General features: G+C 47.4%; 1 protein-coding gene across 1 annotated transcript in view; it reads left to right on the top strand.

Annotated features, from left to right (window-relative positions):
• Scaf8 (SR-related CTD associated factor 8) overlaps positions 1–16,066 on the top strand; it is a 189,074-nt gene extending 173,008 nt beyond the window's left edge. Inside the window, exons 22-23 of the transcript XR_003301280.2 lie at positions 7,096–7,182; positions 15,852–16,066. The gene's annotated coding sequence lies outside the window, so the exon portion shown is untranslated. The remainder of the gene's footprint in view (positions 1–7,095; positions 7,183–15,851) is intronic.
• Positions 16,067–25,111: the final 9,045 nt, after the last annotated feature.

Genomic DNA, 25,111 nt, shown 5'->3' with positions numbered 1-25,111 from the left:
GCTCTGGTCGGTGGGTGCCTGGTAGGGCTTCCTAGTGTGTAGCATGCTCTGTGCCGTGACGGGGTTCAGAGGCCCTCGTGCAGAATGACACGTGGAGTCAGCCATTCACGGGCTGGATTCATAGAGGTGGATGAAGAAAGCAGGATCCTGATATCCTTTCACAACAATCATATGTTGCTTTAAATTTTTGTGGCTCTTGCTCACATGCTTCAAGGGGAACTGCTCCAAAATGTGATGGCCCAGAATTTAGGTTTGGCCTGCTCTGGGCTGCAATGCAGCCTGCTGTAGCTGAGGTCTCCAAGCTATCACATCATTTCTCAGTGGCGGCCTGAGACTCAGCCTGGAGGATGCGGGAAGCTCTGCAGAATGTGTCAGAGCCCAGCATCTTCCTGGATGTCACCCTGCCAAGGGCTAACGAAGGGAGGGAATCCTTGCTGATTTCAGGGCCGCCCCGCCTACTCTGCATCGTGGACAGTCTCAGGCATGGTCTGGAGCGGGATGTGAGCACCGAGCAGGTAGTAAAAAGGTCTCTTTTCTCCACACTTGCCGCCGTACAGTGGAAGCAAGTCAGACTGCCCCCGGGGCTGTGCATTTAGTTTGAAGAATGTTGGAAAGGAACTGTGTCGCTGGCCATCTTCCTCCTCCTGGGGAGTGTTTGTTGTGATTGGAAGTCCTTCTGCCCGCCTGGTTGAGGCTCCCGCACTCTTTGTCCTCCAATGTTAAACAGCCCTCTGAGCAAATAAACAGAGAAGGCGGTTTGTAGTCAGCTCCAGAAAAAGGAGCCAAAGCCCCAGACCCGGCTCTGTCCTCCGTGGTGCGCTGGCTTTTCTGGCCCTGGAGACCCGAGGCCAGGCTCAGAGTGGAGGCCCTTGCTGGGTGCTGGAGGCCCAGGATCAGGTGTTCCGTGGGCGATGGCTGCCCGGGCTTGCTGTCCAGCGGAATTTACTGAGGATCCATCTCAACTCATTCCCTTTGGGAAAGAATTTTTGAGGTGCTCCACACTTGATTAAAACCAGTTAAAACTGAGCAAGAAAGCCGAAAAACATGTGCATTTTTGACAGCAAGAGTTTTACAGTGTGTTCCACGGCTACCAGAACCTCCGTCTGCTGCTCAGCGGTACCTGCCGTCCAGGCAGCTGTGAGCACGTTCCCAGAGAGGAGGAGCCAGGAGGTACCCAGGGCTGCTCAGCAGCCACGGAGCACACAGGCCCTGGTGGCCTGTGCCACCAGGACCCTCCCAGGGCAGCCTGAGCCTTGAGTGATGAAGGAAACGTGGGCTTTTATTTCTTTTTTTTTATATAGTATATTTGTAGTTGTAGATGGACACAATACTTTTATTTTATTTTTCATTTATTTTTAGGTGGTGCTGAGGATCGAACCCAGGGCCTCCTCCGTGTGAGGCAAGTGCTCCGCCACAGAGCCCCAGCCCCAGCCCCTTCTGTCACTCTTTCTGTCCACTAGACCTGGAAACACCGAGTGGTCACTGTATTGACCACTTGTTAGTCCCCCATTTCAGACAATATCTTTATGTAAACTCCTCTAACTTAAAAGAAAACCCCGCCAATGTGGAAAAGCTGAACAAGTCCCAGAGCAGACAGCGCCCCGCCAAGCCAGGAAGCCGCCAGCGACTGTCCCAGAGGCCCTGCTGGGCTGCCCCAGCCCAGGCCCTCTCCTCCCCAGAGCAGCCACCCCCTGGCTTTCTGTGGTCCCTGTCCTCTTGAGTTTCCCTCTGAATAGTTTAGTCACTCAAATGTTTGATCCCCCGAACTGAAAGTTTATTCTCACCATGTAAAAGTATTTAATGGGGCTGAGGATTTAACTCAGCGGTAAGCCCATGCTTGGTGTGGGTGAGGCCCTGGGTTCCATCCCGAGCACCAAAATAAATAAGTAAAAGTACTTAATATCTGTTCGTTCCTCTTTTTTTAAAAAAAATCTTTTTTAGTTGTGGATGGACACATGACCTTTATTTTATTTATTTATTTTTATGTGGTGCTGAGGATCAAACCCAGTGCCTCACGTGCTAGGCAAGCGCTCTCCCACTGAACTACAGCCCCAGCCCTATTTATTCCTCTTTTAAACTGCAAATGCTCCTCCAGCCCCTTCTATGTTATCTGTTGAACAACTTTTAAGTAAAATTTGGACTGCAGGTAGGCTCATTTCAGAGTGTTTGCCTAGCATGTGCGAGGCCCTGGGTTTCACCCCACCACTGCAACAAAACTGACAGTATTTAAGTTAAATTCTATCCACCAACAGAGTCGCTTTAGTTATCTAGTCTTGTGTTACCCATAATTTTGAGATATTTTTCCCCCCTGGAAAATAAAATGGTTGACACTAATTTTAAATGAAACAGAATGAAAATAGATCTCATTGATCTCATAGCTAAGAAGTAAAAGAACTTCTTTTGGATCTAGACTCACAGTGAAAGGATGTTGTTTTGCTGATGTTCAGATGGAGTTTTCTCCTTAATGATACCATGGGTACCAGGCACAGTGGGACCACCTGTAATCCCAGTGGCTTGGGAGGCTGGGCAGGAGGATGGCGAGTTCAAAGCCAGCCTCAGCAACTTAGCGAGGCGCTAAGCAACTCAGTGAGACCCTGTCTCTAAATAAAATACAAAATAGAGCTGGGGGTGTGGCTCAGCAGTTAAGTGCTCCTGAGTTCAGTCCCTGGTACCAAAACAAAAACAAACAAAAAAATGATACCATTGGTTTTGTGATGTGTGTGGTTTTAATAAATAGAACCATCATGTTCCATATCACCACCTATCTTCAGGACAAAGACTAGAAAGAAGTTCATATGGCTTGATAAGAAATGGCAAAAATGACAGCCAGGGTCATGAACAAGCTCAGAGTCAATAACAAGGGCTCCATTGTCATTCTAGTTGGGCTCCTGTGTGACCCTGGGCAGGCCCTCCTGTGTCCCTTCATCCATCTGGTGAAATAATGGGACCCGTTTATGAACCAAGCCCACCTGCACTTGTGTTATAAGGGACGTGTGTGTAAGGGCTGTGGATGTGGCTCAGTGGGAGAGTCTTGTCTAGCGTGCACAAGGCCCGGGGTGGATTCCCAGCCCAACAACAGAAAGGACAATATATATTGATCCCTGAATGTGGTACTTAAAGCTGAGTCCTCGATTTGAAAATAGATATGTGGAAAACACAGACTCGAGAACTATTAAATACGATGTCATTTATTTGTAGGCACTAAAACTTTTTGAAATTTTTACTTGATTATTTGTTAGCTTGATAATAACTAATATGGTAAATACTTGCAGAATGCCTTTCGGTTCATGAAGCACTTTCACTTGAACTCTTTCATTTGTTTCTTTTTTAAAATTTGTTTTAATTAGTTGTACATGACAGTAGAATCCTTTCTTCCTTCCTTTCTTTCTTTCTTTCTTTCTTTCTTTCTTTCTTTCTCTCTTTCTCTCTTTCTCTCTTTCTCTCTTTCTCTCTTTCTCTCTTTCTCTTTCTTTCTTTTGCTGGGGATTGAACCCAGGGCCTTATGCATTCAAGGCAAGCACTTCTGAACTGTATTCCCAGCTCCATTTCTTAATAGAATTTTTTTTTTAAAATGCCCTAATTATTTCTCCTGCCTTCAACATCAGCTAGCTGCTCTTCTAACCTGTTGGGAAGAAAGATTTGTTAAAGACCTTGTTATTTGTACAGTTCTGTCACACATGATGGGTGAAGAAATACAAATACGAACGTCTAGTTGTTATCTTTCTATGTGTTTCTGGAACTTTAAATTTTGTCTAGTGTCTAATTCTTGTCACTATCATCATAAGTCTGTCTAGGGAAAAATACAGATTAAATAATGGAGAAGATGGTTAATCCCGACATCATCCCTGTCATTGCTTAACAGATAGATATGCAATGACCAAGTCACCAAAATAACGAGCGGCCTTTGCCCCTTACCTGCTCCTATAGCCCATCCCACCAGAGGCTTCTGGTGTGGGCAGCACGGCCTGCTGTGTGCGTGGGTCTTTTCCCTCCTGCCATCAGTCCATACGCATCTCCATGCGGCGTTCTCGTGAATTGCCACGGATCCCCCACCGTGCAAACACGGCACCCAGAGTATATCTGAATGCACTTTTAGTAAAAGAAGAGAAAACTCTATAAATACTTTATCCTGGGAAGGGAGGTGACAATAACTCACTGCCCTTAGGAGGCTCTGCTTTGGGACTGCGGTCATTTGTGAGCCCCACGCCTGCCTCCCTCCTACTGGCCGTCTAAATTCCAGGCCCTGTGTGCTTTCCCACAGTGGGATGGCAGGAACCTTTTCCAGATCCAGCAGATGTTGGTAGACCTTCCCGCAGCTCCCTTGGTTCACAGCACTTGGGGCTAGATTTGGGGTCCCATCTTCTTGAGGTTTAACCTCCTCTTCTCGAGCCCAGCTCCATCATGCCATGCAAAACGGGTGTCCTTGTGCCTCCTCAGCTTGATGGTGACCCCACTGTCCCAGGCCACAAGAAAAGGAAACCCATTCCATTTTCCTGTGTTGTTCCTGAAACGTCATATCAGTTCTTCTAGCTCTTCCCAGCTCTGAGCATTGACTTGAGCACCTCGTCCTTAAGAGACTTCACCTGGGGAGGAGCCCACCTTGTGCCCAGCTCACTCCTGCACTACATGCTGACTGACCCCTGGGCAGACACTCGCTCCTCTTGGCACTCTCCATTGCAAACCAGTACACACAGGCAGATATGTGAGCGATGCAGGTAAACGTGCCCAGTGGGTTTCCTTACCTTCATGCTCACGTGCCGTCTGGCACGCTGCCCATCTCCTTTATTTATTTGTACATTCACCTACTTTCAATGCTGATCAAGATCCACTTAAATGAATCCCATGACCTTTTAGTGTGTCAGAAGCTACAGTTTGAACCACATGGTTCTAATTAAGGTGCCCGGCTTCGGCTCCCCCTCTATACTGGTTTGGGAATTCATGGAAGGCAGAGTGTGTCCATTGCTCTGTGGTGTGTGCAGCACGTTTCTTGGTGCCCAGATAAATAATGATTGAACCCAAGGACAGAGCCTCTCTGGGCCTCTGTACCCTGTTGGTACAATGGAGAAGTGCCATGGTAACTCACGGGGCAATCGTGAAGACTGTCTGAGACCCTGCATTTGAAGCAGAGTGCACAGAACCTGCACCAACAGATGCTCTTTTTTTTTTTTTTTTTTGGTACCAGGGATTGAACTCAAGGGCATTCAAATACTGAGCCACATCTCCAGCCCCATTTTGTATTTTATTTAGAGACAGGGTCTCGCTGAGTTACTTAGTGCCTCGCTTGTTCTGAGTCTGGCTTTGAACTAATGATCCTCCTGCCTCAGCCTCCTGAGCCGCTGGGATGACAGACGCACGCCACCGTGTCCAGCCAACAGATGCTCATTTAATATGTATTTTATCTGGGGATTTTCTCTGTCTGACTCTCAGTAATTGACGTTTAACTCTGCACTGCAGTTTCTCTACCTGTAATGAGAGGTTGGAACTCCGTTAGCCCAACATCCCAACATTGGGACATTTTCCAATGGATTATGGAGCCAGTAGGCAAATGGTCCCTCAGGGACACAATTTATTCCTGAGGTTTAGCATGGGTCAGACTCTGGCTGAAAATATGTGAGTGTCATGGGGGCTGGTCCTTTTTGTCACACCTTTTGAGATTCATTTCTTTGTAAAAATGGAGACTTAAGCTTATTATTAGAATTTCATTGCAGAAATTAAAACTTCTGTATTTAGAAAGATTATAAAATAGGTTTAGAATAAACATGAAATTCAGAGTTTTCTTTTTTGGAAATTGAAAGATTTCATGAGAGCTGTTATATTTTTCTCTTTTTTTTCTTTGTTCTAATTAGTTATACAAGACAGTAGAGTGCATTTCAACACATCGTACATAAGTGGAGCATAACTTCTTATTCTTCTGGTTGTACATGATGTAGATTCCCACCCGTCGTGATTCATACATGCACACAGAGTTATAATGTCCGATTCATTCTACTGTCCTTTCTACTGCCATAGCCCTTCTCCTCCCTTCACTTTCTGTCTAATCCAAAGTACCTCCATTCTTCCCTAGTTCCCACCCCCCTGCATTGTGAATTAGCACCCGTATATCAGAGAAGGCATATAGCCTTTGATTCTTTGGGATTGGCTTACTTTGCTTAGCATGATATTCTCCAGTTCCATCCATTTACCAGCAAATGCCATAATTTCATTCTTCTTTAAGGCTGAGTAATATTCTATTGTGTCTATATAACACATTTTCTTTATCCATTCATCTGCTGAAGGGCACCTAGGTAGATTCCATAGTTTTGCTATTGTGAATGGAGCTGCTACAAACATGGATGTGGCTGTGTCACTGTAGTATGCTGATTTTAAGTCCTTTGTGTATATACCAAGGAGTGGGATGACTGGGTCAAATGGTGGTTCCATCCCAAGTTTTCTGAGGAATCTCCATACTGCTTTCCATAGTGGTTACACCCATTTACGGTCCCAGCCAGCAGTGTATGAGTGTGTCCACATCCTCACCAACATTTACTTCAAAGCCATGAAAGTGAATTAGCAGGAAGAGCACTGGTTGATGAACTTCTGACCGGGCTAGTAGCTAGCTGCTGGGTTGGGTGTGAGAGAGAATGTCTGAATCTCATTTCCTCACCTTTGAAAAGAAGAATCCCATTCAGCTCCCAAATCCTGTGCTCCGAAGTATGAACTTTGGGGTCCTTCAGCTTACACTCGCTGGAACACATGAGCCAACGGGGACATAATGACCCAACAGAGGTCCCTCGGCTGCAGAGTTCAAATCCCCTGTGGCACCTTCTTCCTTGGTGCTCCATAACCATCCCTTGGTCCTCCCGTGTATAAAGGTTGAATGATGCTTTCACTGACCTTGGAACAGGGAAGAGTCGGGTTAGCAGTTATTTAAGTAAATTAAGCCTCAAAACCCAAGCCTCTGCATGAATCATCACAGGAGTTTGTGCTGAATGACTTCATCTTGTCCATCACAGATGACTCTTCATCTATGTCCATGTGAGCTTTTCATCTGGTGCTGCGTGACTTGATGGTTGGTGTCTGAGTGATCTAACAGGCCTGTTTGCTGTTTCCTTCCAGGGCAGAATGACGGGGAAGACCAGCTTCGGAGCTGCTGGGGGAATGTGAAGGCTCTCATCTCCAGCTGTCGGGTTGAAGCTTCAGAAGGTCAGTAGTGACTCCCATGGGCCGCCGGCTTGGGAAGTTCTTAAGGAGCAGGCGGTCTGAAGTTGGCAGGGTCACTCCAGAGTCGCGCCTGCCTGGGGCCCTTCTGACTCGTAGAGTGAAGTTCCCCAGCCGCGTGGGAGAAGGGGAGGGCATGCATGGTGAGGCTCTCGCTGCGGCTCGATGCCACCCGCTTCCCTGCGTGGTGGCTTCTCCTCTGCTCCTTGGCAGTGCCCCCTGGAGACGCAGATGGAAAAGAGAGTTGGATGACAAGCGATTGGACCTCCAAGGCTAAGCACCCGCCCAAGACTCTCCCAGGGGCCTCCCTTCCTTCTGTTTTCTAAAGGGCTGTATCTTCAGCTTCTGGTCAAAGCAGGGGCCGTCACTTCGGTGCTGCGTGGAGAGGAGAAGAGCTGGCTGTGAGACCCTGTCTTGCGGCCCAGTTGCTCCCCACGGGTCGTCTTGGCCTCAACCTTCTCATGAGTCTTGCCCCCAGCTCTAGTTCCACCACCTAAAATAAAACACGTGCCATCAGGCCCTCCCTGGGAGGTCCCCCTCATCCTGAGAGATGAAGTTCAGCCTCAAGTCCTCTCTGATCCGAGCCCCACAGGCCCCTCAGCCTCACTGCTCTGTGCCCCTCCATACCCGTGGGCCCATCATCTGGTGGGTCCCTCTGTCTTGCTATGGCCTTCTGTCCATCTGGCATAATTAAATGCCCCTCTCCTCCATCTACCTGGTCAGGCTCAGCTGCCTGAGCCTTTCTGAGATCTCTTGTGCCATCCACAGGGGGCCCCCCGGAGGCCTTCAACACAGCTCACCCCTGTGCTCACCACAGTATGTCTATGTCACACTGTTATCTCCGTCTCCCTCCTGTTGCACTGGGCACCCTGCTCGGGCAGGGACTTCCTTGTTCTTGAGGCAGGAAAGCACAGTGGTCAGACCCTGCAGGCCTAGTACAGATTGAAATCTTGGTTCTGCGGTTTCCGGGTTGATCTCCAGCTCCATCTCTTCTTAGCCTACTTTCCCTCCTGGGCGTAAAGAAGAGACAACCATGTCCGTGTTAACTGAGTGTGTGAAGCACTGGGGCTGTGCTGTGTCGCCGTTATTGATGACGGGTGCTCATGTGGGAGAGATCACGTTGAAAGACACTGCATTTTCAGAGCCATGGAAATGGCAACAGTGATTCGTAGTTTGTGGACATCTGGGAATTTATCTGCCGAGGGAAGCTGGATGTGAATGTGGTGTTTTGTGGTGCCGCAGGGGTCTCTACAGTCATTCTTCACTGTGCAGTAGAATCGCCTTTGTTTCCAGATAATTCTAAGCTCATAAGTCTTTTGGAGGCTTCCAAAATGTGGCTGTAGTGTAAGTCCCTCTAAAGTCCCCACATCTGTTCCCTTACCCTGTCTGAAGGGAACAGAAGACTAAGATTGGTGGCAGGGGATCCCCCCTTTCCCCCTGAGTTGGAGGTTGTGCGGAGGGTGAGCCTCTGCACTTGGGCCTCCTCGGCTCAGGACACGGCGGTCTGCTCCTTGGCTGACTCATCAGTGTCCCCACAGAGACTCGGCGTGACAGCTCAGCGCTGTGTCCACTCTTGGTGCTGCCACCCTGTTCCTTTGATGTGGCCTCTGTGCCTCCTTGCCTGGGGGCCTGCTGTCTGGACACGATCCTCACAGGCAGCGGGAGTAGCCAACCCAAGGAGGGGTGGGGGCATCCTGCAAAGGGAGAGCGATACCAGCACCAGGCCTTTGAGTTCCAGAAACGTCCAGGGCTCAGGCCCAGAGCCCCTGCCTCTTTGCACATGCCCCACCCAGCCAGGGTCGCTGCCCTTGGCCTCTTTCTCCAGGGTTCAAAAGGCTTCAGACATGGGGGGACTCATCGACCCAAACTCCAGGCCACAGAAACGTGTACTGGGTGGACCTGTGACCTGGAGAAGAGAGCCTGCCGCTCTTCAGTGTGTGGAGTCTGCCGAGTGCTCACGAGGAAGATCTCCACCCCCCCACTCCTGCCCCTCCACAGAACCTGCTGCTGTGCTTCCCGCCTCCCTGTTCTCCTGCAGCCTGTTCTGCCCCGTGTGCGGCCTAAGTCTCTCCTACAGATCAGGACACTAACCGGCTCCTCTCAAGTCACACAGCTTCTCCTCCTGGCCCTCACTGTCCTTCTCCTTCCCCTGCAGCCTGTCACTGCAGGCCGCCTGCTGCCCCGCCCAGGAGGCTGCCCTGGGCACTGGACAGAGCCTTTGCTCTTCCTCAGCTCTGAGCTGCTCCTTCCAAGGGCCCTTAGTCAGACGCCTTGGCCCCAGCAAGCAGGTCTGCACCCCACCCCGGAGCACCCCCTGGAGCACCCTCCTGTTCTCCTGATGGAGCACCCTGTCGTTTCAGAGCCATGGTTTTGAGGGTGACTTAGAGATTTGAATCTCGAGCCCCGACTCCCGCTCTGAGTTATAGCTGCTGTCTGGACACCTCAGTTCAAGGAATGGATTAGAATTCACTGTGACTAACAGTGGACATATTTTCTGCCCCCCACAAACTAATTCCTCCTGGAGTCCAGAGTCAGCTGATCCTTTGACACCAGAGCCAACTTGGACCCAGTTTCCTTCGTCTCCTGGAAACTGTCACCAAGTTCTAATTTTCTTTTAGGGCATTCAGATTTGCCTCAGGGCCTCTGGCCTGGTTCCCCTCTGGATTCCTTCTCTTCCCCCATTGCTGTACTTAAGCACCCCTCCCCCACCCCATATCACTTTCAAGGCCTCTTCTGGCCTACGACGGGCAAAGTCCAGGTTTTTCTGCCCTGTTCCAAAGCCCCATGGGACTTGACCCAACCCTCCCTATTAACCTTGTCCCCACGCCCTGCCAGGCCTTCGCAGATTGCCTGCTGTCGAGTCACTGCCCAGGTTCCAGGGGAATCAAAGGACCAAGGTTGTCAGTCCCTCCTGCGAGACCCCTGCAGTCGGGTGCAGGGCTGGAGGCAGGGTCCCCAGCTCTGGACTCTACTGATAACACCAGGGCCTTGTTGAAGGCAGAGGAAGCACTGGGAACAGAGGAGGGGCCATTACTTGTGACATTTCCTATGCTGTGGCTTGGAGAGTAACTCTCTCAACCTGGAGCCTTAATGTGTTTCTTGAGCCACTTTGTTATCAAGAGACCCAGTGAACACCTGTGAGATGATATTAATTATTCAAAGTGATTTTCTTTTAGTGTTTTTGGGGATTGAACCCAGGGGTGCTCTACCATAAAGCTTATATATACCCCTGGTCCTTTTTATTTTACATTGAGCAGGCTCTTGCTAACTTGCTGAGACAGGCCTTGAACTTGTGAGCCTCCTGCCTCAGCCTCCCAAGTTCCTGGGTTACAGGTGTGTGCCACCATGCCCTGCTCAAAACAATTTTTGAGTGAAAAATTACATCTACTTTCCTTGATTTTTTTTTCAATATATTTTTTTTTAAAGAGAGAGTGAGAGAGGAGAGAGAGAGAGAGAGAGAGAGAGAGAGAGAGAGAAGAGAGAATTTTTAATATTTATTTTTTAGTTTTTGGCGGACACAACATCTTTGTTGGTATGTGGTGCTGAGGATCGAACCCGGGCCGCACGCATGCCAGGCAGGCGCGCTACCGCTTGAGCCACATCCTCAGCCCACTTTCCTTGATTTTTGAGGTCAGAAGAGAAGAATGGGGGTGGGTAACGATTTGCCTAATTTTCTATTTTTGAAAAAGATCTTTTGAATCTTCTTTTTTTTTTATTGTTGGTTGTTCAAAACATTACATAGTTCTTGATATATCATATTTCACACTTTGATTCAAGTGGGTTATGAACTCCCATTTTTACCCCATATACAGATTGCAGAATCACATCAGTTACACTTCCATTGATTTACATATTGACATACTCATATGAATCTTCTTTTTTAATGGTAAGTGTTCTACTGAATCTTCATATAATCATTAAAGTCAAGTATCTGACTAATAAGAAATGGTCTTCTTGGAGAATTTTCTCCTTGTCCAATGGGCTGGTTTCAGGCAAGGTGAACTCATGGCAGGTGTTGCGCTCTTTCTGTGAGGTACTGTTTTTAAGAGGACCGTTCAGCTTCCTGTGTGGCTCTCCACAGATAAATCTGCAGCCAGAATCTTCACATCGAGAGAATTCCACGCCTATGGAATTTCATAGTCTGTGCCCGTGGCCTGGCATTCATGAGACGAGGTTGTGCTTGGATCAGAAAAATTCTCCAGACTTGAGACTTTTGTTCCTGGATGATTCCTTCTTCTATTACTTCCTCATTGTATTAGTGACTTCCCAAGAATCCAAGATAAACTATTTCCCCATGCCTGCTGCAAGACCATAGCTCAAACATTTGCTGTTTTATTGCCCCATGTTATTAAAACCACCCTCTGGATTTGCACCTAAACATTTGGGCATATATTTGCATGTGTGCCCAACTCACACGGTAGGTACACACACGCTCTCACGCCTTTTGATACCTGTGTGAATTCTGGCTGAGATATTGGGCATGTGCACTTAGGGGTAGATCCTTAGTTGGGCACACATACCCCTGAAGCCCCACTTGGGCTGTTCCCCACACCTGAATGTTTGAGCCAGAGAAGGTGTCAGCATGAGCCAGCACCAGGCCCACCTGCCTTACAGATGAACACACCCAGGCACCTTCACCTACAGCCCTCCCGACCCACCCCAGCCAAACCCGTGCTCACATGTTCAAAGGTACACAAAAGGCTGCCCTCAAAGTGGGCCAGACATCCACACTGAGAGTTCAAGGAGGGGAAGAGGTGTCCACAGGCACACAGTGAGTGGACTCCGAATGGCTCTCTCCTTTGTCTTTACAATTTACTCTCCTTCTTCTCCCTTTGCCAGATGTATTTCCACGAGGTGCTGTTTCTTGGCTCCGGTCTTTCTGTCGCTGTCTTTCTCCCTGGCAGAGTTCCTTCACACAGATGCTACTGTGGTCCATTGATTCAGAAATCCACACTCTCTGTCTCTCATGATCAATGGCATTGGCAGGTCCCTGGTGCCATCTGGGCAGAAGCCACCATGAACTCTGTACCTTTTTCTTATTCTAAGCCGGTATTCTCAATGGCAGTGTTTCATCATCATCATTATTATTGACCCAAATCAGGTATTGATATTGTAGTATCTGATTTTATTGATCAAAAGAGGATCAGGGAAGCTGAGGGTGTAGCTCAGGGGCAGAGCTCTTGCCTAGCATGCACAGGCCTGGTGTTCAATCTGCACCATAATAAGTAAATTAAAAGTAAATGAAGGTCCTCAGCTGGGGGTGTGGTGCAGGGGGAGTGTGCATGCTTAGCATGTGTGGGTGCCTGGGCTAGATCCCCAGCACCGGGAAAGAGGATCTCTTCAGCCTATCACTCCCTGGCACGAAGAGTCATCCCCTAGAAGATGTATGAATCTATGTAATCTGGTAGACATGTCAGGTTTTCTTTTTTGACTTTAGGTAAATTACTCTGCATAAAACACTTTGGATGAATATATATAAATGTGCACAACAGTTAAGTCACTAGTGCAGAAAATCTGGGCCTTGCTGGTGGGAACTGATTTTAAAAGCATTTTAAAAGGATATTATAGGAAGAGTGGAGTGAAAGACCCAGGAAGAGGATGAGGAGACTTAGGGCAGCTGAGGCACAGCATGTGTCCTGGCTTGTGAAGACAGAAAAGACGGAAAAGGACTTTTAAAGCTCTAGTTAGAAGAATATGAGAATGGGAGGCAAGGAGTGGCCTGCTGGAGGTATCACACCTGGGCTAGGTGGCCTCTTCCCCAGAGACGGAGTTCAATGGCAGAGGACAAGTTGACCCTCCCGGCCTGAGCACCTGTGATCCTGTGAAACAGTTGTTGGTGTTCTGTATGAGAGCCTCAGGTGTCTCAGGAGGTGAGCTATTGAGATAATTCTGGAAACTGAAAGACCAGCTACTGAAGAATGGTCAGTCATTACTGCTTTTAACCTGAAACAGGTAATGCATCTTCCCAAATTATTGAATTGATTCCCAGGGCGTAGCTTATTCTCTGGGAGAATCTGGTTTGTTCCCCATGTTCCAGCTTCAGCAGATGCTAATGCTGTGCCTGTAAATAGCCCTTTTCATCTGTGACTCTCAAAGAATTCTGTGAGCATTAATTAGTTCTCACATGGGACCGGGAATTTATTTTCTCACTTGTCAGATGGATAGGAAACAGTTTCACACCTGGGCAAAGCTCAAGTACTGAGGTGGTGACTCCTGGGGAGATCTATCCAAAGAAGGGAAAACCTCAGTCACCCTTCAGGATGGTGTCTGACAGGTACCAGATGTCCCTTGTGTATGGATGAGACCTCAGACTTTGATACTGAAGATCACATGAATTCAGACTTCTTCCTGCCATTTATTTCTATTCAGATCTTCTAACACTAAAATCTCAAACAAGATGTAAAAAATGAGAGAAGTTTCCATCCTCGTCAGTATATAGATTGAAGAATTATGGGCTGGGGCTAGGGCTCAGTGGTAGAATGCTCACCTAGCACGTGTGAGACCCTGGGTGAGATCCTCAGCACCACATAAAAATAAATAAGTGAAATAAAGGTGTTGTGTCCAACTACAACTAAAAAATAAAGACTTTTAAAAAAAGAATCATGTAACCCTTTTGCCTCTATAAAATGATATTGCACCAGATGTGAACTGTCTGGAAGGTTCTGGGTCAGGACAGACACGTTATCGTCTCCTCACCCCCTGTCACATTGCCCCGGCCCCAGTCACCGTTTGCCACTGTTTAAGTGGTCACAGGGAACTCTCGGGGGTCCCAGATGAAGGGAAACGCGTCACATCTTCCTGCCGCTTCCGTTCTAACTCCGACCCTGATGTTCTCCTAGTTAAAATCTAAACATCACCTGCTGCCTTCAGAACCTGCCCCTTGGTTCCCTCCTTGACCCCAGGTCCCCCCGGCTCCCCACACTCAAGTCACTAAGTTTTCAGTGACCTTGTGGGATTCCAGGGCGTGCTTCTTGGGGTCATGGCACTTGACCTCCCTGATGCCCTCCTCTGGCCTGTCCTCTAGGAAGTCTCCCTTCCCTTGACGCCAGTGTCCCCTAAACCCCCCGCTTCCCTCTCCCTCCTCTGGCACACTCTTTCTTGTTGGAAGACATTCCACGGGGACCATGGGTCCTCGACTGTCTTCTCAGGGGGTCAGCTCCACCATCCTTATCTCTGAAGGGGGTAGAACCATCTCTCTCCATTTCCCTGATGGAAAAACTGAGGCCTCTTGTTCTTCTTTCTTTCATTTTCTCTACCCAGAGGCTCACAGAGTTCCTCTTTTTCCTCGGTAGTGGCTCTTAACCCTCTCTAACAACACCTCTAAGCAGGTCCCTAGCATTAAATGTGTGTTCAGTGGAGATGCAGCCCACGCTTCCAATTTTCAGTTGTTTGTGTACTGTACACACTGTCTATTCAATGAGTGTGACGTTTAAATACATAAAATGGACGCTCAAAAGGAGGAGGCGTTTCGCTTGTTCATTTCTTTGCAGTGCTGCGTATTGAGCCGCAGCCTCCCACATGGAAAAGTGCTCTACCACTTAGTTACAGCCCCACCCCTTTTTATTACAGTCTCCTGATGTTGCCCAGGTGGTGATCTTGTGTGTCAGCCTCCTTAGTAGCTGGAACCACAGGGGTGTGTCACCCACCTGGCCAAAAAGGTGAAATTTTAAAAAGTAGATGCAAATTAAAATACTGATATCTCTTCCCGTGTCCCTGCGGATGATCTGGAGAAGACCAGGGAGGACATGCCACCCTCAAAACCAGTGGCCCAACCGTGCTGACCGTCACCAGGCATCCGCCTCCCCTTCCCAGCGAGCACCTGCGTTCCTTTCTTTTCCTTACCTGAGGTGTCCTGGACTGCCCAGGAGGGACAAGCCCAGCTCTCAGGGGACCCCAGGGCCCTGTGATCCTGTGGCCTCTTCCCCAAGCCTTTGCTCCTTCCCACACCCCTCTTGCTCCTCTCCACATCTGGAGCCTCACCTCATCCTACCTTCCCTGTCCACTCCAACAACTGAACCTCCTTCCTGGCCGCCAACTGAGCGTATGGCCACCTGCCTCTCAGCAGTGCTATTCGGCCTGCCCTAGGAGCCATTATCTCCTCAACTGGACTCTGATCCCCCCAAGTCCAGGTCTCTTCATTCCTTCACATCCTTCTCCAAGGAAACCAGTGTAGACGGCGAACCTGACCACTCTCACTTTAGTGCTGCTTCCTCCTTTTTTCTGGATGGCACCATTGTCAGGGACACCCAGGGCTCCTCAGTGGTTGCATTTGGGCAGAGACACCCACAGAGGCCCCAGAATCTCGGACACAGCCCCACTTACTGATCACAAGTGCGCCTGGGGACTTACCATGTCTGTGGCTGGCAGTTTAGCTCCACTAAGTGCTGCTCAAGCTCACCTTCTTCCAGAAGCTGGTGGTTAGTTCTTTTAAAAATTCAATAGAAGAAAAGTTGGCTGCTTATTAGGAGTCTGCTTTGGACTGCCAACTTGGGTTGCCTTACATGAATGTTGATGCACGGGCAATTTATTAGCCAAGTATCCATCTCTTTAGTGCCCAGCGGGGTGCAGGACATGCGTGTAAATCATCCAGATGACAATGTCCTGGACTGGGCGCTTGGCACTCACCTACCACCAATCAATGCACCTATTCACAGATGGCAGAGTTGGGATGCTGAGGCCGAGTCGAGAGGCTGCCATCAGGAGCAGAGTGACAGACGTGCCGAAGAGGCCACGGGTCGGAGCTTCTTCCACATCTTCTCGAACTCACCCGCAGACACTGACCTGGGAATTGGGAAACAGAGGACTGGAATAAAGATACCACCGGGCTTCCCTGATCTCCAGCTTTACGGCTCTGGGGCTGAAGGAGCCATTCAGTTCTCAAAGGTGCATCCTCGGGGACTGGCTGTTACTGGATGGATAACCTTTGAGACCCCCTTAATTGAAACACACTCTTCTTAGTAAAATAAATGCATACAAACTGAAAATTAGTTTCTTTGGTCCACTGTAAGAGGAATTGTCCAAGAAATTGAGTTGTTTAATATTTAAACTACGTTTTTCTTGTTTACATGGAAAACTTGGCAGGCTTGGTGAATGTCATAATTGTGTTCAGAGTCCAAAAGTTATCCCATAATATATATTTCAAGTGTAATAGAGCTCAGTGTCTTGAGCCAAGATGATCCTGCCAACCTCTTTTGGGTGGCCGGGGATCCTAGCTGATCTTGAGGGTGACAACTCATACTGTCGGCAGGTGACTCTTGGGTATTGCTTTTCAGATTAAAGTGTCAGCTTTGCTACTTTAATGAGGGGTGGCTGTTGGATTTTCTTATGCTTTTTTCGTTACTTATGAGTTTCTCTTAACTCTGAAAGCAAAGGGCCAATTTGGACAGTGAGTCAGGAAAAGACCGAAATCTTTTCAGAAATCTCTGCTAGTAAAATATTTCTTTGAGATTTTTGTTTGTTTGTTTGTTTGTTTTTAACCGGGGATTGACCCCAAGGTCATTTAACCACTGAGCCACATCCCCAGCCCTTTGTATTTTTTTTTTTTTATTTAGAGACAGAGTCTCACCAGCTAGGTTACTTACAGCCTCGCTAAGTTGCTGAAGCTGGCTTCGAACCTGCGATCCTCCTGTCTCAGTCTCCTGAGCCTCTGGGATTACTCTTGTATATTTTAGGAGACCTACAGAAAAAGAAAGAAGGAAAGAAAGACAAGAAGGGGGAGTGGAGGAAGGAGGGAAGGAAGAGGAGGAGGAGGAGAGAGAGAAAGAGAGAAGACAGAGAGAAGAGAGAGAGAGCAGAAAGTCTTCCCGGGGATCCCACCCAGTTTCCTCTCTGCTCAAGTTTAGCTCAGGACACAGCTTGTCTTTCCAGCCTCCAGCTCCTGCTGTGGCTCTTGGCAGAGGCTACTGGGACCACTGCAGATGGCACTGGGAGGGGGGGATGCAAGTGCTGGCCCTGTTAATTGCCGCTGGACTTGGGCTGCCGTCTGGGAAGGGAATACCCACCTTGGTTGCCAAGTGAAGCATTTTCACAGCCTGAGGCCATCGATGCGACTTTGCTTTGTGAATACCAAACAGACAGACAGAGGAACAAAGTGCCAGTCCTGAAAGGCGAAGAGAGGACCATCACTAAGCGCCATGTAGGAATTCAGAATGATTCTTGGTACAGCTATTCTGTGGCTCATGAAATAATTTTGTATGAAAATAAGGCAACTTCTAGTGAGTTGGTTCGTATTATTTCTTTCTTACTGTTTTCTTTAAACCCTGCTTTGAAGTATATTGGTGCAAACCCGTAAGAAATTTGGAAAGTCTGTGCTCATCATTGGAGTGGATTAAAACACTCTGAGCCTTGCAGAAACCTGTGGTCTAGAGCCATGGAAACCAGGGGATTCAGAAGTCTAGACTGATCCAGGAAGAAAGCACACATTTTCTCTGAAGCACTAAATTGTTTGCCTTCCATTTCAGATTCATAGTTGACTCATTTCAGATTATAGTTGACATGTATGAATGACCATTTTTCCAATGAAGGATTGTTGCATTTTGTAATTACCAGTCAGGAGTATTTACCTATAAAGAGTCATTTTCCAAATGTTCATACCATTTTGTAGCCCTCTTTATTCCATGACATCTTAAACACGAGTTTATTGTGCATCTACTATGCGAGCGCTAGGGGTATAATTATAAACAGAACGAGAGCCAACTGGCCCCTTTCCTCAGGGAGTTCCTTGGCCCTCTCTGGTGCTCCTTGGTCTCCTTGGTCATGTTTGCAGGGCAGCACTTAGCTTGTTCTTGAAAAATGAACTTGACTTTCACAAAGTGTCCAATAGCAAAGAAAAATAAATGATTTTGAACAGAAATACATCTTAAGTGAACCACACCTTCAGATGCTAATTTCAATGATTTTTCTTGTCTTCCTCCTTCTCATGCACTATGTTCTCTCTTCTGTTGAATAATGACTGGGTTCATTGCCTTTAAGCCACCATTGATTTGTAATTAATGACCACACTTAGGAATGTCTAGTATATTCCAGGACAGGGCTGGGTATTGAGATTGTAGAAATACAAGGACACCTTGACCCACATGGTTTTCCCCTCTACCAAAGTCACTGTATTTTGCCCAAAGTTGTCCATTCTCCCACTTTTCATTTCTGGGCTGCTTCTTCATGAAAGGATTTTGAAAACATAAAGAGACCAAAAAAGAGATGAGTTTTAAAAACATCTAATTGCTAAATCTTAAACCCTAGATTTCCAAAGGCAAATCCCCCCAGCCACACACCTGGGGGTCCACACGAGTCACCCAGCAGGACTGGAGGCCCATCTGTGTGCCTGAGCCTTCCTGTCCTCAGAGCAGTGTTTCCTGGGAGCAAGGAAGACCAGTGGATTTTTTTCTGGTTGCTTTTGAGTCACTAACCATGGAAATACTTATGCTCATTTTATAAACACCGACTCCATCCCAGATAATAAATGCATACTGATTCATCTCCTATTTTTATAAGTCACTTTCAGAGGATAGCAGTGGATCTTCAGAGGATGAGTGAACCCTTCCTTTAAAAAGCATATTTCAAACATCCCCCCCCCTCTAATTATATCGGATTGCTTTTAATTCATAGAAGGGTCAGTGCATTTTCAAAAAAACTCCTGCTCCATCAATATAACTTAAATATTTTAAACGAAGATTTAAAATATTTAAATAAACTGGATTTATGAGCTTTCACTTGTGTCTTGGATGAAAGGGAGGAAAAGAGGCATTTGGATTTATCTTCGTGACCAATTGTTCTTTCAGGAACAAGGCTGCCTTGCTAAACCGTGGTCATTTCCCCTGGTTTGAATGGCTTTGGGTTGTCGTCTTCACAGTGCTGGGACGGAGCCCAGGGCCTGGCCCTTGCAAAGCAAGTGCTCTACCACGGAGCTATACTGAAGCCCTGAGTGGGATTTTAATTCAGGTTTACAGATTTATCTTCATAAAGGTGAGGCATGCTTGCTTTCTTTCCCCAGAGCAGAGCTCAGCAGAGGGCTCTCCTCTAAGGAGACCATGATCTAGTGTTGGGGGGCTCTCTCTGGACCTCAGATGTGAGACAGGCGTTTGAGGCCAGTTCTCTTCCTTGTGTTTGGAAGATTCCATCTGGTCCTCTACCTGCATTTCTCTATCCCAAGAACCTTCTAGGATGTGATTACTAAGTTAAAGCAGCACATAGAAAAACTGGGTTTTACTTCTTGTTCGTAGAAAGTAACACCCCCAGAACTGGCAGAGCTAGTGTCATGCCACACATGTGACTGGGAGAGGTCAGTAAAGTCTCCTGGGATCCACGGAGGCTGCTAGGAACATTTTATACAACTGGACAGAAATGGGAATTCCTAGTCACTCCATGAGACAAACGACTGTGTCCACGAGGAAGAAAAGCTCCTATTAGAACAAGACGCAGGTTGGGCCTTCTGACTGCAGGGGGGACACAGAGCCCTTCTTAGTGTGCCCGGGCTCACGTCACTCCACATATAGTGTTTCTCATCTCAGGGTTTCCAGAAAGTGTCCTGTGAAATGTCAATCCCAAGTGCTTTTTTCTGGTGCATTCTTATACATGATCAATGAAATTCAGCTTGATTACATTTACGGATTTGGCCAATTTCATATCATTAAGGGGGCTTTTCACAAAGGGACTAAATGGACTGCTGAAGAAAGTAGAAAAAGACGTGTTGGAGGTTCATTGGTGTTTGGGGCACAGTTGAGTTTGCGTTTTATGAAGGTTTCCTTCCTCCACGGAGAAATCTGGAGACTCTGGGGCATAGCAGCATGCAGCGTTGTTTTTAAAAGCCTATGCCAGCCAGTTTATTTCTATATTGAAAAATCACCTCCTTTAAAACTCTTGAGTATTCCCCCAAATTCCACATATATATAGTAAGTTACAAGTAAGGCTTACTTATAATTTTTGGAAAATCTGAGAAACTTAATACTTCAATGGTAATGATGTCAGCCTTTTGAAAATGGGTACCTGCCACCGGCCAGGGGAATGTGCTAAACACCTTGCACCTTTCTCTCAGTAACGCTTCACAACAGCCTCATAAGGCAGGCACTTTACACAAGAGGAAACTGAGGCCAGAAGAAGGCTAAGTAATTGGCCCAAAGTCAAAGAGCCAGAAAGTAATGGGATTGCACTCCTGTTGGTTGGCTCAGTTTGACTCCAAAGCTCATGATCTTAATGAGCTTACTCTGCACTGCCTCTCTGTAAATGATAAAAACAGCTGCCTTAATTAATGGTTGTGCAAGTAAAAACAGCTTCCCCATAAGAGGTGCATGCACTTATTTTGATTGGCAGTTATGTGGTACCATAGCCAAAGACTCCTAAATTTCCTTGGCAAGGACATGCACAAAGAGGCTAAAAGCATGCTGTTGGTCACTAGTGTCTAATTTCCCTGTTACCTTCTTTCTGCAATGACTGAATCAACAGGCACATGTATCCCTTTTGTTTAAATAACGGATATATTTATATATTAATAACTAGAAAGCAAGGCTGCATGAAGAAAAAAAGTACAACAAGGAAAATTAGATTGTAGAATTAAGCTTTAAAATACAAAATACAACACAATTTCTTATTTTCTCTTAGATTGAGTCTCTGATGTAAGATGATAGTTCACAAAGCATCTTCAAGTGTTTTCATTTTATTTAAAAATTTATTTATTTATTTATACTTTTTTAGTAGTTTGGGGATTAAACCTAGGACCTCATGCATGCTAGGCAAGTGCTCTGCCACTGAGCTGTACCCTGAGTCCTTTTTTAAAATCTTGAGGCTGGGTCTCACTAACTTTTCTAGGCTGTTTTCAAATTTGCAGTCCTCCTGCTTCAGCCTCCCACGTAGCTGGGATTACAGGTGTGTGTCACCACACCTGGCTCTTGAGCCCTTTCTAATTGTGCTCACACACACCTCAGATAGAGAGGTGGCACTTAGGCATCAAGCCAGGACTGCAGCCGTGGGGAAATCATCACGTGATACAAAGGGGACGAACTCTGACCTGGGCTGGGTTTGCTTGCTTTCCTCTTGGATGACAGAACGCCGAGAACAAGGTTAAGTTGCCCCTTGCCCAGCTCTCACCATGATCTGGAGTGGAATCAGCCTCCTGCTTGTCCTGCTGTGGCCTGGAACTTTCTCTAGGTCAGGAACTTTGACTGTGTTCCCAGGGACTGGAACTGTGCCTGTCAGAGTCCACAGCTGGGGGCTAGTGAATCCGGGAGTCCATGAAGGAGCCTGTTGAAACAAGTGAAGGACTCCTGGCTTCTGCTCTCGGTCTCACACTCCCTTGGTAAAATGTTGCAATAGAGGGTTGTTTCCGCTCACACGTTTGGAGCTTTGAAGCCAAACATTCAAACAGAGCCTCAACAAAAGAATGTGCAAGTTCAGCCAGGTGCAGTGGTCCTCACCTGTGATCCCATCGACTCTGGAGGCTGAGGCAGGAGGACCCTGAGTTTTGAACTCAGCAACTTAGTGAGGCCTAAGAAAACCCAACACCTCCAGCACTGTCTCTCCCTCGGATCCCTGTTCCTCTCGGGGTGTTTTCCAAGGTGCCTGGGTAGACCAGGGATGTGTGGTTAAGAGGGGGTGTACAGAGCTGCTCTCACTTCAGGGGGGTCCTCCATTGACATCTGGATTAAGATCTCTCATCTTCCATCGGGCATTCTGAGGGGGTCTGTATAAGTTCATCTCCACTGTTGCCGGTTTGGAAATTCAGCGTGGCTTTTATTAAGTTGGAATGCGGGGAAGAAAGTTTTACCTTATCACTAACTGAATTTTCTGTAGCCAGAAGTGACTCTTACACTTTGCTTGTTTTCTTCCTGTGGCACTCACCACAGACTATTAAAATTGGTATTTGTGTAGAAATCTTGTCATCCAAGACTGTTAGCTATTTGCTAGATATTTGTTTTGCTTGGTACTCGGGTTTGAATCCAGAGTGCTTTGAACCAGAGTGCTTTACACATCCTCGGCCCTTTTCATATTTTATTTTGAGACAGGGCCTCACTTAAGTAGCTGAGACTAGCCTCAACTGATTCTCCTTCCTTAGTCTCCTGAGTTGCTGGGATGCTAGGTGTGTGCCACTGTACCCAGCTATTTAATATATATATATATATATTTTTTTTTTCCCCCTTAGCCCTTGCTTTGGAGGTTGGGAAACTTGGAAATGAATCCTGACTTCACTACTTCTGGTAGTCGTAAAAACTTGGGAAAATTTATTTGCCTTCATTACATTTAGTTGCCTTATCTGCAAATTGGGAGAACAGTAAGTTCTACCTCCTCCGATTGATTTGGGAATTCAGAGCATGCTGTCTGGCACACAGCAACTGCCAAGTGAGATCTATCATTATCAGTAAGGAAGCCTTGGAACTTTCCGCAGGGGGAAGGAATTCTGCAAGTGTCTGCCCTCATTCTGACTTGATTGCTGCTATTGGAACCCACAGGTGTCTCTTGGAGCATGTTCCAATTAGGTACGACAACCTTGCCCTGTGTTATAAGCTGCCTGTCACTTTTCCGTGTGATGTAGTCAGTGTGACTTGATAATACTTAATGAAGCCTTAAGCAACTTGAACACAAGTTCTTCTCTTCAATACATTAACCATAATTTCAGGCTGTTCCTATCATTCCTTGCCTGCCCTTACCCCCACAGGAGGCCAGGAAGGGAAAATGGGATTCTGTGCATGTGACAGCGTATGTTTTTGAGCATTGACATTGCCCCAGATACAATGCCAAGGGGGCAGCATTTAAAAAGAAGTATAAGAATTCAGGCACTGCAATATGCCTGGAATCCTAGCAACTTGGGAGGCTGAGGCAGGAGGATCCCAAGTTCAAGGCCAGCCTCAGCAACTTAGACCTTGTCTCAAAATAAAAAACACACTGGGGGCATAGCTCAGAGGTAAAGTGTCCAGGGTTCAATTCCCAATAGAAACAAACAAACAAACAAGGACATTACAAGAACCCTCCTCCTTGTACCAAAGCAGCCAGCCGCTACTACCCTGATGCCTGCATCATAGATTAACTTCATTTTTTTTGAGCTTCAGTCCATGTTGTTTTATGTCTGACTTACTTCTAACATCGGGTCTGTAAGCTTCATACAGGAGTTGGTCTATTTGTTATGCCACATACTAGTTCATGTTATAAATATACCACAATTTCTCCACCTGTGATTGAGGGACATCCGGGTTGTTTCCTGTTTGGGCTGTTACAAGGAATGATGCTGTCGACAATCTTATGTGCATTTCTGCTGCATTCTCCCCCTGGAGTAGAATCCCTGGGTTGTTGTGGATGCCTTTGGGCTGTTTCAGTAGTTACTGTCAAAGTTTTTCCAAAATGGTCGTAAAAAAACGTCACACTGCCACCACCAATTTAGGGGACTTGCCTACAAACTCGCCAGCACTTTGTATTGTCCTCCTTTTAGTTTTAGGCATTTGGAGGGCATGCACCGGAGTTTCTTTGTGGTCTTAGTTTTTCTTTTCTTGATGGTTGAGAGGTGGAGCCTCTTTTCATGCATGTTATTAGCTCTTTGGATAACTCTTTCCAACGGTAACAGGTCTCATATTGGAATTGCAATGCCAGATGTTTTGCTTTTATTAATTGGTTTGTCCAGTTCTGTGTGTACGCCAGATGCCAGGTCTTTACGGGACACAGTTCCTGCAGACGTCTTTCCTGAGGCCACCTTGGAGCTTAGTGGTCGGCAAGTGGGTCTCAGGGAACGGGAAGCCAAGTGCGGGGTTTCCTTCTTCAACTTTGCCTTTTCTCTGGGATTTTGGTCCAAGACCTCCGAGTCTGGGTCACTCTTGGATGACCCCAATATAGGAATTTTGGATGCTTCATATTTTATCCAGCTTCCCTTCTAGATTTTCATAAGGATCAATCTGAAGTAAACTGTCCCTTCACCTTGACGCAGTTGATCACACAGGATCACCGAGGAGTACCGTGGGACGGTGCAGGGTGTCTGGTACCCTATGAACATGCACAGAGAAAATCCTCTGGGCCAGCCTGAGGTGGAAAGAGAGGGTGAGGAGTTTAGATGGGGCCAGGCAGGGCTCTGTCCTGTGGCTCGCAGGTCTTGTCCCTAGTCCAGAGATCCTAGCACGACATCCCTGGGAGACTGTGGGCCTCTTTGGTAAACTCCATCCAGTGGAGTCATGAAAAAAAAAAAAAAAAGAGAGAGAGGAAGGACAGGAGGGAGGGAGGGCCTTTTGGGGGGAGGGTGTAGTCTGGCTGTGGGTGCACAGAGCTCCTCCTGCTGAGGGACAAGTCATCCAGGAAGCTGTCCTGTAGCCATAGTGTTTAAAGGTACCAGAAAGACATCTGTGGTACCAGAGGTGGCCACATAGCAAGTGACAATTCTGTTGAGCACCCAGGAGTGGGCTAGAGAAGGAGAGTGCTCATCTGATCTGAGGCGCAGAGCAAAAGAATCTCAGAGTGAAGGAGCAGGTGAGAAGCCACCAGCACCGAGAACTGCTACAAGGAGCACCTTTGTGCTGAAGGGTCCAGGACACGGGATCCTTTCCAGGCGAGAACCCCCGAGCAACTTAGTGACACGCACAGTCCCTTGCCATGGCTAAGCAGATCCCTCCTGCAGCATGGAGATGGCAGGCCAGGTGGATGGCATGGCTGTGGACGGCTCATTCAACTGCTTGAAAAAATTGACTGTCAGCTGGAAAGGCCTGCAGGCAGGCAGGCAGGAAGGGAGGGAGGGAGAAAGGAAGGGAGGAAGAGAGGGAGGGAGGGAGAGAGGGAGGAACGAAAAAACCAGGGCTAAACTCAGAGCAGAGGACACCTCTTCAGTGCTGTGTACCCCCCCCCCCGCACTGTGGTGGGGGCTTCCAGATGCTGTCTGTCTCTCAAAGCACGGTGCAGAACTTGGCTGGGAAGGGGAGGAGGGCATGTCTAAGGGCTGGCAGTGTGGCATTTA

The sequence above is a fragment of the Urocitellus parryii genome, chromosome 8, assembly GCF_045843805.1.
Source record: "Urocitellus parryii isolate mUroPar1 chromosome 8, mUroPar1.hap1, whole genome shotgun sequence".
Lineage (NCBI taxonomy): Eukaryota > Metazoa > Chordata > Mammalia > Rodentia > Sciuridae > Urocitellus > Urocitellus parryii.
Note: the sequence above shows the minus strand (reverse complement) of the source record. Positions and strands in the feature narration are given on the sequence as shown.